The sequence below is a fragment of the Amphibalanus amphitrite genome, unplaced genomic scaffold (genome assembly GCF_019059575.1).
Source record: "Amphibalanus amphitrite isolate SeventyFive unplaced genomic scaffold, NRLGWU_Aamphi_draft 001800F_arrow, whole genome shotgun sequence".
NCBI lineage: Eukaryota > Metazoa > Arthropoda > Thecostraca > Balanomorpha > Balanidae > Amphibalanus > Amphibalanus amphitrite.
In genome coordinates, this window is record NW_024883293.1 from 96,129 (window position 1) to 111,886 (window position 15,758).

Below are 15,758 nucleotides of genomic sequence, written 5' to 3' on the forward strand. Positions count from 1 at the left end.
CATATCCGTATTACCTATGTTTACATAAAGAAACTCAAATAATCCACAAATTATTATTGAAACACTCCCACTTCAAGAATTCACAGCAATAACAGTACAAGTTCAGAAGCAAACAAACATTGCGCCAGATTTCGTATGAAACGCGCCATCGTCCTGAAGTTTCTACCACAGACGGTAGTTCAACCGCAGAACCCCTGCCCACCTTACCCCACGGCGGAGCTCGGTTGCAATTTGTAAATACGCGTCAAGGGGGGGGGGGGACGGACGAACACAAAGGCACGCAGCCTCCTACGCGCGGCGAACGGACACCGTCAGCCCAGGGGGTCATCGTTTCTATGTTGCGCCATAGGGAAGGCTTTTTGGGTCAATCAGAAGGTAAATGACGTCAAAGGTCGTCCACTTTCTTTGCTGTTTTCTCAACTAAAACGGGATGAAGTGGAACGTTTTTGGTCTCAAATAGTTTAATAAGACATTTTCTACATGTTGTAAAGGTTATAATACCTAAAAACTTGTAGTCTTAGAGTTCTAGCGTAGCAGTGAATTAGGTGGGAATTACGATTTATGACAGTGGTTTAAGGAATTGAAGCAGAAATTAAGCTATTTTTTACATTTATTGCGCGCGTGTCACAATCTTCTGCTTGCAAATTTGTGTATTTCAATTGATAGGTATCAATTGTTAGTTGTTATTTGATACTTTTCTGTCTGGCATTTCTGAGTTTTTTTTTGTGATTATTACCAGCAAGTAGTTAATAAGAATTATCATATACTTTTGTAAATGTAGAAATATTGGTATGTATTCCAATACCAAACAAAATTGCATGTTTGTTTGTTTTAAGTGTGGTCAATTGTCTAAAGCCTAGATGGACAAAGGAAGCTGCAGTTGCTTCTGTAACTCATGTAAGCTGCCATAATTGATAAGTATCTGGACATCCACGGGGGAGCCATCCGCTTCTCTTCTGTCTTTGACAACCAGTACTTTTAGAATGAGCGAATGCCGAGTGCTTTGCATTACAAAGAACTTATACGGCCTTGTTACAAAGATCCGGTCCAACAGGCCTGCAGTCCGCACAGCCGGTAAATGTAAAGATGAAGTACAGTGAAGGTAAAAATTCTAACCTGACCTAACCTTACCTACTAACCAAAAACTTTCAACCTGCCAACCTACAATCTACAAACTTACAACCTACTAACCGAAAACCTACAATTTAAAGCCTACAATCTACCAACCTACAACTTAAAACCTATACTGACTCACGTCTCATTGTACTTCATCTTGATCTACACATTGCACAGCCTACACAGGCCTCAAGGCTCAAACTTCTGTGTGCACTATGGTGTCAGGAAATTGGCGAGTGGTTTGCTGAATATTTTTAGGTGAACAGGATTCCTGTCAAATTAAAAAATAATAATTATGAATGAGTAGGTATGTTTTGTGTTCGTTTTTTTATTGGTTTTAGGGCTCATGTCTTTTCTTCAATCCTTGTTAGCGCATAGGTATGATGGAGGAGTATCACTCTAACTCCCCTAGGCCCTAGTTTGATTAGAAGAAATGTTAACTATGTTATGACAGATCATGACCAAAGTACCTGAAGCAGCGTTTAAAGTCACATCTTGTTTACAGTGTCCCACCGACCAGCTGTGGTGACGCCAGTCGCCAACAGCTACAGCGCTTTTCCAGGAGGCTTCAGTTATTCTGTGACTGGTGACCAAGGCACGACACATCACCCAGCAACTCACAAGTAAGTGAATCTGTGTGTGTGAGCAATGTTAATGTGCCTATCTGTGCAGTTGTGGCAGCTCCCAAAAACAATTACCTAATTCAAAGGGGAAAATGACAATGGAGCATGGCTAATTTGCTATCATATTTAGTGCAGGCTAAGGTCAAAAGGTTGTGTCTACCGAGTCACATACAATAACAAACTGTTTTACACAGGTTGTTTGGCGAGTTGCTGACATTCATCGATTTAGGCAGCTCCTTTGCCATGGCATTTAGTGACTAAAATACAATTTTCCAAGCAAGGAAGTGACATTTTTTGTTTACTGAATAGTTATTCGTTTTACTGGGTATTATGCATCCTTCAGCCATCCTTAATTTGCATTTCATGGAAGGTTTTTGTTTTCAGTCTCGCTGGCGGAGAGTGTTGCTGAGCAGCTGACCAACTGCGGCTGCTGGAGCGTTTCTCAGTCGTCGACCTCCGTAGACTGTCAAGCCTCCCTGGCCTTCTGCGACTCAAGAAGGAGGGATTTTTATCTGTGTTTACCATACAAGAGACATTTTAATCTGACGATTCGATCGGATCTGGATCATGAATCCCGAGGCGGTGTGACAGATGGTCGAGGTCGGCGCGCCACGCCAGACGCCTTCTCGCGCGGGGCGTGCTCAGGTCAGTCAGGTTGCGCTGCCGGACTCTGCTCCGAGGAGAGAAGCACATAAGCGCAGTCAGGACGCGAGTGTGTTTGCACCGCCCCGGTCCCAGCAACCGCATGGCGGTGGGGACTCACAGCCCGGCTGATGGTTCCAGATCGTCTCAGCGCAGCTTCTTCTCCGGACCCCGGCGCGGCAGCGAGGCTGGTGGTTCGGAGCCGACTGATGGAGGACAGCAAAAGAACAGCAGGACAGGACAGCACCCTAACAGTAGCCTTCGGTCATGTGGCGAGAGCTGGGCCCCGGACCGGTCGAAAGGGTGCTCACTGCTGACTGCTCAGCTGAGTGGGTAATGTCCGCGTCTCGTTAGTGTCCCCGGCCAGGTCCTGAAGGGTAGATGAGGGCGGGATATTCTCCTTTATAGACGCAGAGCAATGCCAGAAGAATGGTTTTGCGATCGAGTTGCATGCGCTGTCCCCGCCTGTCGCTCCTGCTGCCGCCGGCGGGGTTGGCGCCAATGGCCATTGACGGGGCTGCTGTGTTTGTAAATTAGGTTGGATGGACCCCTGCTCTCAGAGTTTTGTGTTGGTCGCTGGTAACCCATGTTTTGTGGCCAGCGTGTTACGAACCCACGTAGTGGTTTGACCCCGTGGGGTGCTGTGAGACAGCGCGGAGCGACGCGTGGATGCTGCTGAAACACGCTGATGTTTGTGTGTACCTATCGTCATTTTGAAGTGCTGCTTGAGTTTGCTCGTTTGTTCTGTCTTACTGTTTTGTGTTTTCTACCAAGATAATGTCGATAAGATTGTTCAATAAAGTTTGAGTTGAGACTTCCGGACCGGGAAAGACTGAGACGTCTGAACCGGGGCCGGCAAAGGCGTCTAAGCCGGGACCGATTGAGGCAGGTGGACTGGGACCAACGAATGGCAGCCAGTTCTGGACCGAAAGAAGCAGGGCTGCATCCGATGCGCCACCACATACCGTATCACTGGCAGCCATATGCGTTCCTGTCGCAGGCCACCGTTCACGCTTCAGTTTCGGCGCTGGTGCCCCGGCCGGGTATATGCTCTGCTCGGTATACCTGACTGTTGTGAGCAAAACCTCGTAATCGTACGTCTAATGCTATAGTTGTTGTTCAAATCCGCGTAAATTATGACATTCTGGCAACTATGCTGACCCATAACCAAGCATAGGTCAATGTCGGGTCAGTCGGCTACGGTCGAAGTTATGGTGTTTTTCCAGCCGATAATGCATCAATATAAACTCCTTCCACACTGGTTTTTGTGGCACCACATTAGCATAAACCGGTTTGCAGGTTTGTAGAAGCTGGTATAACGTAATTTAATCGTTCAATATCGCTAAAGTCGTCTCAATTCCCAAAAACGTCCGCATATTGTACTGCATGCGGCTGCCTGATCCGTGAGGGTGGACGACCTTTGACGTCATTTCGTCAGCTGAGCAAATGTAAACAAACCGCCTGACGAGTTTACCTCCTAATATACGGCCTTGCGTCAGCCTGGGAAACAGGACACCACGGTGACTATAAATACGGTGATCTCATCTGGATTTGGTCACGTGATCATTTTCGAGCGCAGCGCACGTGCAGTTGTGGCGAGGGCACTTCCAGAAATTCTGGATCCATGCGATTTTGGAGCCAATGTAAAGTCTATGGGAAAATGGTTCATTTTTATTTGTTTTTCTTATCACACCTAAACTTTCAAGTTTTCTCAAAGATTCACCCTGATTCATGTGTAGAATTGATTGGTCTTTAACATGGTATCAATTTTAGATTTTTATCGGATAATTTCAAAAATCACTTACCATTTAAACTACCAAAAGAGGTGATTGCGGCTAAGCATTGTGACAGCCATATCATGTCATTGGGAAATTACGCTTTCTTGTGCATCTCCATTTTAACTGTTCTCGAAGTTAGTACCTACTGGATGATTCATGCGTAGAATTTGTTGAACTTTTGTCTTGTGTCACTGTTAATGCCTTTATGAAATAATTATTCAAGTAATTTCGCCCCGGCCGACATGGACGCCGTTGTGAGCCGGTTTTGGCGTCGGGGAGAGGGAGGGAGGGAGGGAGGGAGGGAGGGCGAGAGAGAGAGAGAGAGAGAGAGAGAGAGAGAGAGAGAGAGAGAGAGAGAGAGAGAGAGACGGAGACGGAGACGGAGACGGAGACGGAGACGGAGACGGAGACGGAGACGGAGACGGAGACGGAGACGGAGACGGAGACGGAGACGGAGACGGAGACGGAGACGGAGACGGAGAGAGAGAGAGAGAGAGAGAGAGAGAGAGAGAGAGAGAGAGAGAGAGAGAGAGAGAGAGAGAGAGAGAGAGAGAGAGAGAGAGAGAGAGAGAGATAAAGACCAGGGGCCATCGGTGAGGCGGGAGCTCCACGACAGGTACTGGGAGCGGGCTCGCCTTTTCCTCGTAGTGGCCCATCAAGGCTGGGCGGCGGCGGTACTAGTTTCGCAAGAGACAGAGACATGGAGCGACTCGGGACTCGTCTCAGTCCGGCCGCCACCCAGCCGCCCGCCGCGCCTGGCCGGGCTGCTGCTTCGCCGGCCGGATGGCGCGGGCGGCCCTCCCGGCTCCTGCCCGTCTGGGATGCGCTCCCCATCCGCAGGGCGTCGGCGGCGCCCAAGAGGCACAAGAATAACGGCGGTGCTGCGGGCGGCTTGTGGGGTGACGGTGCCGCGCTCCTTCCCCGGCTCCTCGCCGTCCGTCCCCCCTCCCCGGTGCCGTTTTCTTCCAGGGGAGGTGCCCCGGCCGCCGTGCCGGGGCGTAGCGCAGTCCGTGCTTTCAGCACAGCAAAATATCCACCCAGGCTAGATTAAGGTAATGACAAACTAGGATTAAGAGTGGCTACAGACTTCAGACTTTATGCAAACTTAACATTAAGATATTATATATGCAACTAAATGACACACATGGTGTTTGTTCTAACCTTCTCAACAGAAAGTGAACATGTCAGGACAGCACCCCTTGGTGACCATTATACTCAAGGGGTGTAGGCACTGATCCCCCAGGGGTGAAGTGATAGGAGCACAAACATGAGTCACTAGTTAGCTCTGTGTCTTTCCTCCTGCAGGAAAAATATATGTGTGATACCCAATGTGACTGGTACCTGCATATTATAAAGCTGGAAATATTGTACAAAGTTATGACAACACAAGCAAACAATGCATGTTACTGCTCTTGTTATTCCTATATGAGACCTCACAAGACACAAAAATATGCATGGTAAAAAAGGGAGCAACAATACATTTCAAATGTAGCTTGTCATTAAAATGATCATGGATTTCACTACATCAAAAGTGAATGAAATTAAGTGATAATCAAAGACTCTGGAAAAGAAGATCAGCATAACCATAGATATGTAGACTACATATGTCTTGTTTCCAAAGCTAAAGTATGATCCTCAATGTTGTAAAAGTTGGTTGGCTTTTACAATAACTTTGAATAAAAAACAACATACCTATGGTAAACACAATTCAAGGAAATGCCAAGATCCATCCAACCTTTGACATGCCCTGTTTGGAATGCTGTTAAACATGCTAAGATCTTCTCAGAACAGGAAAAATCAACTCAAAAGGAACTCAAAATATTATCTTCTTTTATCACAAATAAAATCCCCATGAATTTCACAGTATTGTGACTGCAGAGCTCATTCAGTCAATCAGAGACTGTGCAGAGACTTCATCATTCAAACAGAGAATCAATGTGCAGAGACTAACACTTTAAAATCTACAGACTTTTCACAAACATCTTTCATGCTACAAGCTTATGCCTACTCAACACTTTTTTTCATGACTCAAATATGGTGGTGTTCATTTTAAGTGAAAACATTCATCCAGCACTAAGCAGATTATTTCTAAGCTCCACTAAGTCCCAATTTCTGCTATATTTCGCTTGGAGTCACTTCATAGTTTGAATTCAAGGTGCCTTGCGGATTTACCTCAGTTATGTAGATAAATACACAAGGATTTATGGGCTTTACCTCAGTTATGTAGCTGCTCCCTTAAATTAAGTTTCTTGTTAAATTTCATTGAGGCGTTGCAAGATGGGCTGTAGCCAAATTCTCTTTCCTGTTTAGCTGATGCTCATAATACCTCAACATTTTTCATTCCAATTTTTGTAGCTGTTAACAATTGATAAAGACCCATCTACCTAGACAACAATGACGTTACAGAGGAAACCCCTGGCTGTGTTTCACGGGCGCGCTGCCAGCTGCTGCCAGCGCATTCCGTGAGCTAGCATCAACCTCCGGTAGTGTTGGAGGTATAGGCTTGTTGATGTCTCTATGTAAGCCAAAAATGGCTGGCAGAGTGCTGCGAAACACCACCCTTATTTTTGCACAATAATGGTGTGATAACTGTTCCTGCAAGAAAATATAAGGTGAAATGAAGTAAAATCAGGTCAAACATTAATATATGCCCAAAAGAAGCAGTGTATGGAGTACCTATGTTCACATTACCAATAATATGATGCACAACAGGCCATAGAAAAACCGGTGAATGTTGAATTGTAACCCAATTTCAATATCAATATGGCACTTGGCATTAGCAGTAAAACATACCGTTTTTGATGTTAAATCAACAGAAAAAAAACTCCTGAACATAAACAAAATGATCAGAATATATAATGAGGATAATAGTATAAATAAAAATCGACGAATCGGCCTATCATCGCCCTTACACATTCACCACTCCCAATCCCCATTCCACGCACAGATTGTTTACCCCTTGGTTTACCCCGTGTTCGCAGTCTCCCGGACGACGAAGACTCTATACGTCGTCCGACCAATCACGTTCAAGATCAGCGGGGCTTGGCCCCGGTTCTCGAACGCCATTGGCCAGATCACGCAGAATCTTCGTCGTCAGGAAAACTGTGAACACGGTGTTACATTTTTCGCTATGGTAACAAAAGCGCCAGAATTGACTACCAGAATTGGATCCGAAGGTCAAATGGGTCACGTGACTGTCAAGTTCAGATGGACAACACCTGCAGGACACCACGGTGCAGGACACGACAGCGCCGCTGCGGCAGCGGGAGGCCGGGGCGCCCGGGACCAAATTGACCACCGGTATCACACTTCAAAGGCAATTTCTTCAAAACACGGCTCGAAATAGCACATTTCCAGGATGTGCCGAGACTGGCGCCGACAATCAGCATCGGGAAACTGGGACAGCCGACAGAGTAACAACATCCAAATTCCAGTATGGCACGGCACATCCGCATTCCCGGGCCCATCTTCCCACGCTGGCAAACCTGGCCGCAGTGGCGGCGCCACGAATTTTCGCCAGTGGGGGCAAGCTTGAGACTGACCCGACTGTTGTCTGATAACGCCGATCTGCAAAATCCATGAGCACATTGTCCCTAGATGTTGTCATTCAAAATTATTTTGGTTTTAGGTTTCATGCATAGGCGTATTGAGTTTAACCATTAACCCTCGCGGGCCCGGAAAGGGGGGGGGGGCATTTTTCGCCTCCCCTGGCGAATATTTGCGATACCTCACGAACGCTTAGGGATAGAAAGACGAAGCTTGCTGTACCTTATCCCCCATTAGTTTGACATCTTTTGAAGCAAAAAATTTGGACCTAGCCTCCTTGATAATGTCTCAGAGCCGATTTTTCTAGACTCCTGCACGGCAAACTTCGTCGTCACGGACGTGAACTTCAACCAGCTGCCAAAAATTGAGTTTTAGAGATAAAGACAAATTACGAGCACGGTTGTGTAGCATTTGACCCAGAAAAAAATACTTAAGTAACTTTGGTGACCTGAGGTCAGAGGTCAGGGCAACGACCCCGAGCTGGGGCTTTAGTTTCTTTTTTTCGCAAATAACTTCAACAAAAATGGTTCTGGAGCTACGGCAGTGGTACCTTCGCATTAGTCTTGTCGAGACGCGTCGAATGACATATATATTGTTTGGAAAAGGTCAAGTTTTATGTTGACCTCATGTGACCTCGAATGACATTTGGTTGATTTTTTACACATGGAAGGTCATTTGTGATGAAGCCGCGGATCACGATTCTTGGCCTCTGGCATCCATTTTGCTGTAAGCATTCATTTAGAGCCTCAGTATGGCAAAACATGTTTTAATTATTATGCCTGACTTGAATAGTGAAATAGCCTCTAGCAAGGATACTCTCTTGTGACTTTGACCTCGTAGCAGTCTTGTATCGTAAGCTTAAGCACAAATAGGGGTCCGCTAAGCTTGAAAACATATCAAAACATCTCGGAATTTAGTATACAAGATATAAGAAAAAGTGCAAAGTTTGTGGTCAATTTTGAGCATGATCGTGACCTTGAATTTGAATGTTATGCACATCATCGGAATCCACGGATTCTCTTCTTTTGTTCAACATCCCTTTTAGCCGATTTTATGCACCATGCCGTCCTCTGGAACACGTACTTTGAGACCACTACATTAATGCCGGTTTTTGCCTTTGACCTTGAATTCTGACCTTGAAAACTGACCTGAGGTCAAAAAGTTTCGGTGCTTTAGAATCTTCTCATAGATACTTTTCGTTTGGTACCATTTTTGTTTCAGTAGCTGCCTTATTAACGGAGTTAAACAGGGGGGGGGGGGGGGCTACCCCGGGCTGCGGTGGTTAGGATTACCCCCGGGCCGCCCGGCCGAAATAAAACTATAAAACTAGATTGCGAGACACAAACCTGTGAAAACTACTGAAAACGTTATGTTGTTCGTTGAGATGTAAAATGGTGTGTTCCTCAAAACTATAGTCAGTACCTATTTCTCATTTTCCCCGTAGTACGTATATATGTGCGATTCTCTCACATACGATTGATATAGGTACGAGCAGTGGCGCAGCCAGGGGGGGGTCAGAGGGTCAGCTGACCCCCCCGAAATTTCTGTCAGGGGCCCGCTCGAGAGAGAGAGAGGGAGAGGGAGAGAGAGAGAGAGAGAGAGAGAGAGAGAGAGAGAGAGAGAGAGAGAGAGAGAGAGAGAGAGAGAGAGGGAGGGAGGAGAGAGGCCCTAATCTAATCGGACGAGCCCGCTTCGAGAAATGCCTACTGGGACACCACGGGTGAGGGGTCGGCCTGGGGCCCCAGGTGGACGGGGCCCGGGCCCCCGGGAGAACGGGCCCGGCCCCTGGGAGAACGGGCCCGGGCCTCCTGGGTGGATGGGGCCCGGCCCCCCCCCCCCGTTGATGGGTCCGGGCCCCGGGAGATTGGAGAACGGACCCGGGCCTCCCGGAGAACGGGGGCCCGTCCCCCGGGAGAATTGACCCGGGCCCCCGGGAGAATTGACCCGGGCCCCTGGGAGAACGGGCCCGGGCCTCCTGGGTGGATGCCCCCCCCCCCGTTGATGGGTCCGGGCCCCCGGGAGAACGGGCCCCGGGCCCCGGGAGATTGGAGAACGGACCCGGGCCTCCTGGGTGGATGGGGCCCGGGCCCCCGGGAGAATGGGCCCGGGGCCCCGGGAGATTGGAGAACGGACCCGGGCCTCCCGGAGAACGGGCCCGGGCCCCCGGGAGAATTGACCCGGGCCCCTGGGTTAACGGGCCCGGGCCTCCTGGGTGGATGGGGCCCGGGCCCCCCGTTGATGGGTCCGGGCCCCCGGGAGAACGGGCCCCGGGCCCCGGGAGATTGGAGAACGGACCCGGGCCTCCCGGAGAACGGGCCCGGGCCCCCGGGAGAATTGACCCGGGCCCCTGGGAGAATGGGCCCGGGCCCCCTGGGTGGATGGGGCCCGGGACCCCCGTGGATAGGTCCGGGCCCCCGGTAGAACGGGCCCCGGGCCCCGGGTGGACGCCGGACCCCCGGGTGAATGGGGCCCGGCCCCCGGGAGAACGGGGCCCGGCCTCCCGATGGATGGGGCCCGGGCCCCCTGGTGGACGGGCCCCGGAGCCCCGGGTGGACGGGGCCCGGAGCCCCAGGTGGACGTGGCCCGGGCCCCCGTGTGGATAGGGCCCGGGCCCCTGGTTGAATGGGGCCCGCTAGGGTGACCCGCTTGCTCCGCAAAGCGAATAAGGGGTATTTTCGATCGGTGGGCGTTTGGTTGGTCTTGTGTCCGTGGGTGATGTATCCATTTCGGTTGATTGCTTTTTGACGGCTAAGCATTTTGGATTGGAAAAAAATATCAATTGCATCGAGGTGCTCGTGTCTGATAAGCATGCGTTCTACTATAGAACATGTCATGTGTAGTTTATAACAACGGTTGACGTAGGTTATTTAAAAAATGACAGCCATCGATGAATTACTATGTAGAGGTTGCCAACATTTATATTTTTAAGAATTACTGTTGCTCGTCATGCAAAAGCGATGATTGGATTTTGGACAAAATTGAATGCTCTTTCCAACTATGCCATTTTCAACTGTCAAACGTACCAGGTTATGCAGTAAAACCCGTGTAATTAAGTAAGTCATTAACAAATACCATTCTCTCCAGCGATTTGTTCCACCTTGTTTTTGATCAATTAGCTTTTCACAATTTTTCCATGAGAGGCGGTACATTTCTTTTGCCAACAGGCGTTGTTAGAACCCGCTCCGTCAAACAGTCACCCGAAAATAGCATTAAGTCCCAAATCTGTCCGAAACGTATATTTCCCAGCATAAGTGCCCTCACGGGTGCACGTGGCGCGTGCCATCCCTGCACCGCACACCATTCGATAGCCCTTTCGATTCTCTACACGATACCCCGTGGCGATTGGGCCCACGGTTACCGAGATACTGCACGGGGACCGGACCAGTGTCTGGCAAATTTAGTCATTTTCGCCCGATTTTGCAAGCCGATTTATACATACATGTAAAGTCCATAACGCGAATTTGCACTTTTTGAGCACGCGTCATGTGCTCGCTATCAATCCGATCGAGCTGAGACCCTCAAAGGCACGTTGCCCAAAGGCACGTATAAGTTGCGCAAATTTCAGCGCACTTGGCGCAACGGTCGGGCCCGTACCCCGCGCTAAGTAACACCATGCCGGGACCTCGATAGCAGACAGAATCTACGTCACCACATCACCACGCCACAACAAACCCGGCCCATGGCAATACATGTCCCATATGAGCGCGTTAACCCTCGCCGGCACAGGCCATTCCGGCCATTTTGCGTCCTTCGACGGCACAAGAGGGGGGGGGGGATGGTACGACCCCTTCGTGTTTGGCCCATGATCGAGCTAGAGCTTCGCGGGAAATACGAGCGTGTTCCCCGTGACGAGAGGAAGCCGACGATACCCAATTTTAAGGTTCTTGGTCATTGGTTGACCTTCCAGGTCAGGTCAATGACCGAAAAATCGGGAAAATCGGGACCTGTTAGAACGTCGTTAATTGTGGCTGCTATAGGGTTTTTCGGGGTACTGATCATGAATAGTTATCATGTTAGTTTTGATCACAGATGATGTCTTTATGCATTTAAGCCAGGTCGGGTCAGGTCAGGTCAGGTCAACCAGTAGGGGTCCTGCCGGGTATTCGTAGTACCTACGTGCCAGCCGCCTCTGGCAGCTTCGTAACATGTTACGAAGGCACCAAAACTACTTCGTAAATGTTCAAATGGTTACTTAATTCGGATTCAGCTCCAAAAACTAGCCTGGAAACATGTATAATTCGAAAAAGTACCGGGTCATCATAGGTCAATGACCTGACCTGACCTTCAGGTGACCTTGACATCCACCCTAATGCATGGGAGCAGCATCAAATCACATGTTTGAATGCTTGAAACCACGAAAAGACTGCAAACGCGCGGCTAATGCGAGCCGGCATACGCCGAATCGCGATTCTGGCCAAACATGGTCTCGGAAAGTAGGTCACAGGTCAAAGGCCATTTGGGTCAGGGTCATGAAATTTCTAGGGTAGGTGTAAAACTGATCAACGCGAGGGTACTGAAAGTTTGGTCGCGATCGGCCGATTTTTACCCGAGTTATTCGCGAAAAACCTTAGGGGAGAGGAGGTTGCATCATCCCCTCCCCCTGTGCCGGCGAGGGTTAAAACTGCTTGTGAGCGAATTCACGTAATGAAGAAAAATAAAGCACAATCTACTACAGCAGCCAATATATGACTGAGTTAGGACAGGCACATGAGACTGCTTAAATCTTGTCCGACAGAAGCAGACAACAGTTCCGTTCGCATATATGCTATGCATATTGCGGAAGGGGCACATTTCGGCCTCGAAAGATACGAATTCATACGTCATAGTAACATATTTCTGTCATGGTCAATTCACGTGGAAATTGAACACCGGGTGATTACCGAGCTATTGTTCTATCAAAATTTTCCGAATCAAACTCGCTCAGGGTTATCATGCAGGTAAAGGGGGCCCGCTCAGCAGAATGCGTATGAAATATGGAAAGATTCTGAAAAATGGGTGGGGGGCCCGCACACTAGGGGGCCCGCTTTGGAGGCGATGACCCCCCCGAAACGAAATCCTGGCTGCGCCACTGGGTACGAGAATAAGCTCCATTAGGGCGACCCACATACAATTCCAGATAACCCGGGATATACATACCTATCACATTTTGTCATACCTCTCTGAGCTCAGTCTCAGTCTAAGGGTTCCCAAAAGAGGGTGATCTCTTCTCTGGCCGACTTTTGATAAACTGCTTCTCAACCTCCTCGAGATTAAGCTCTAGGGCAGCCTTTTGGTGAATGAAAATGAGTAGGAGAATGAGTGGGAGTACGAGATATGCGACAGACGGTCCGAGAACGAACGTTCTGCTGACGCACTTGATACGAGGACCGTCAAAAACAGGCGTACTATTATAACCGCCTATAATGAATGTTGCACCGGTCTTCTGTTCCCATACATCAGCCAAATTTTGTGGGGGCAAAAACATAGTCTTGCCCCCACGGCCTCCTGCCAGTGGGGGCAGTCTGCCCCCACTGCCCCCACGGTGGCGCCGCCCTTGCCTGGCCGGCGTGGCAAATCTGCCGGCATCGCCAGGGGCAGAAGATTCAAATTCACCTATCGGCGCCAGAATATTTGAAGGGAGGAGGAGCACCCAGGGAGGATAGCAGTCACCATGGAAACGGCACGCCGGAGGCTGCACAGCGGGAAAACGCATACGTTTCGGCCCAACATAGCGTTAAATTTAATAGGAATCTCACCCTTTCGGCAACCAGACTCAGCAGAAAATACAGAAGACTGGTTAGACAGAGAGAAGACATGGAAAATTGGCCCTTACTGGAAATTCAGAGAGCAGCAGAACTCGGAAGAAGGAGGCGGAGCGAAGACGGCAAATCCAGAGACAGCCCGAGGCAGATGGAGCTCCAGCAAAACTTTGAGGATTTTGAGGAGAGTTGAGTTGGAGAGTCGGAGGCGTTGGGGACGCTGACCGGCGGCAGTTCAGTTGGAGTTGGAGAGCTGGGAAGTGGAGTTCAGAGGTGGGCGAGACAGTCAGTTTGTAGCGGCGGGATGGAGAAGGACAGGCGATGGAGGGAGTGAGTTCGAGCGGAGAGGAGAGTTTGAGAGGAGGAGTCGGCGGTGATAGTTCTGGAGGAGGAGGATGGAGGACTGCCTGCCACTGGAGGACTCTGCGCCGCTCCGCCGTTCTGCCGCCCGCCACCACCGCTCCGCGGGCTGCCGCCAACTCTGCCACCCGTCCGTCGTCGCTGTGCCGCCCGTCCGCCGATAAATCTGCTACCAGCCGGCCGTCAGCCCTGTCGTCCACAGCCAACAGTTAAGCGGTAGGTCGGCACTGGAGGTCATGAAGCTGCTTTCCTATCATAATCCTTCCCCAATGTGCCCCGCCTGCTGCCCCGGCTTTTCTCTCGCCCCGGGGATGTAATTTTATTTAGGCCCGTTTGGGGGGGGGGGGGGTCTGTACGTATGCGTGAGCGTGTGAACTTGTTGTATGATTGGGTGGCATTGTGCCTTGATCTGGATATCAAAAATGGAGGTGGCTGGGACATGTTATGTACGTATGTGTGAGCGTGTGATTGTTGAATGAGTTAACGGCATTGCGCCTTGCTGTAGGGTATCAAAAAGGGGTGGTTGGGATATGTTTCATTTTTTCACTTAACAGACTTAAATTGGCAATCTTGTCTAAAGCGGGGTAGGACTGGTCTTGAATGTGTGCGTGCGTGAGTGTAAATGTGAGCGCCCGGACGCATCAGAGTGACGGGCCATTGGGACGAATTTTGGCCTTCATTACGCGAACGGCGGTAGTACTTTCTTCAAAATGCATCTGATGCTCAGCTACGTTCGTCTCGGTTACTCCAGCCGGTTGTCCAATATTCAGTTGCAGGCTCAAAAGACGGCATTTATGTAGTAGCTATTTAGTTTAAAGTTGACATCGGTAATCTGGCGCTCTGTTTTGGAGATCGGCTCAGTTCACTATGTTTTATGGCTATAGTTTAAGTCCAGTTTTTGCATATCTCTGAAAACTCTGTCGTTTCACTGCTAGTTTCTCTTTCTTCGTTTTGACTGAATATATCTTGGGAAAGTACTTATATTTGTTGGGGATATTAGGGAGGGAAAAATGAATGGATTACGGGACGAGATGAAAGTGCTGAAGGAGAGAATGAGAGAATTCGGACTTCGGAGAGAATGGGAGGGCCGAGCAGAACACCGTTTCTGACACCGTTCACACGTCGGCATGTTTTTTTTGGAACACAGGCACCGGTGGGAGGTCACACTACATCATACTGGGTTGTTGTTGTCCTCGTGGTTGTTGTTTGATAGAGCTCTGATTCGAGACCGTCGAAGTAAACAGGCATTTGCGTCAGTAGTACTGTCAGGTTTTTCGTAGTCATGTGGCCGGATTTATTATTTAATTATTCAGCACGATTTAGCATTTATCACGAGATTTTTTTATTTAGCCCGATGGGATTCAATTAATTTTGATGCAGTGCAAATCGACGTACGTTGCAGTATATACTCGATCGCTTCAATGTCCGGTAAACGTTGTTTATTTCTCACTATCTGCGAATTAGCGTAACGATAAGTTTTGAGCGTTTTAGCCCCAGAAATCCATGCGTAGCTTCATTCAGTATGTAGCGTAACTCAGTGCTGAACGACGAGTGTCTTCTAGGTTTCAGGGTTGGTAAATATGCGAAACAAAACCATGTAAGTCATTAACGACCAAATAAATTTTCATTTCCGAAATTGTCATTTCCGGCGGGTTGGAATGCCCGAGCTAAAGTAAAAGCCAGTCAAATTTGATGTAAATTAACGTAAGCCCGAGATGAGATTAGTATCTTGACGACTCAGTTATGATTTAAAATAATTATTTGGCCGGCATTTTTGTTTTCGCTCCACTGTCATTTAATCGAGACGTGACCTACCTGTGAAATTAACATGCTCTACCTAACAGTTAACGTTACCGGTTGTTTGTATTTCCGGCAATATACCCATAATCATCAGTTGATTTCACGATTCTGATCGAGTGTGGCAAGAACGATTTTGCTAAGCTTAATTTTAAAAT

At 48.8% G+C, this 15,758-nt stretch overlaps 1 long non-coding RNA gene across 2 annotated transcripts; it reads left to right on the plus strand.

Moving 5' to 3' along the window:
- The first annotated feature begins 611 nt into the window (after positions 1–611).
- Positions 612–3,193, plus strand: LOC122375230. Of its 2 annotated transcripts, none has more exons than XR_006255362.1 (3): positions 612–789; positions 1,622–1,739; positions 2,124–3,193. It is a non-coding gene; the product is annotated as an uncharacterized LOC122375230 (long non-coding RNA). The 2 variants fall into 2 exon arrangements; XR_006255361.1 differs by having other exon boundaries at positions 629–897.
- The last annotated feature ends 12,565 nt before the right edge of the window (positions 3,194–15,758 follow it).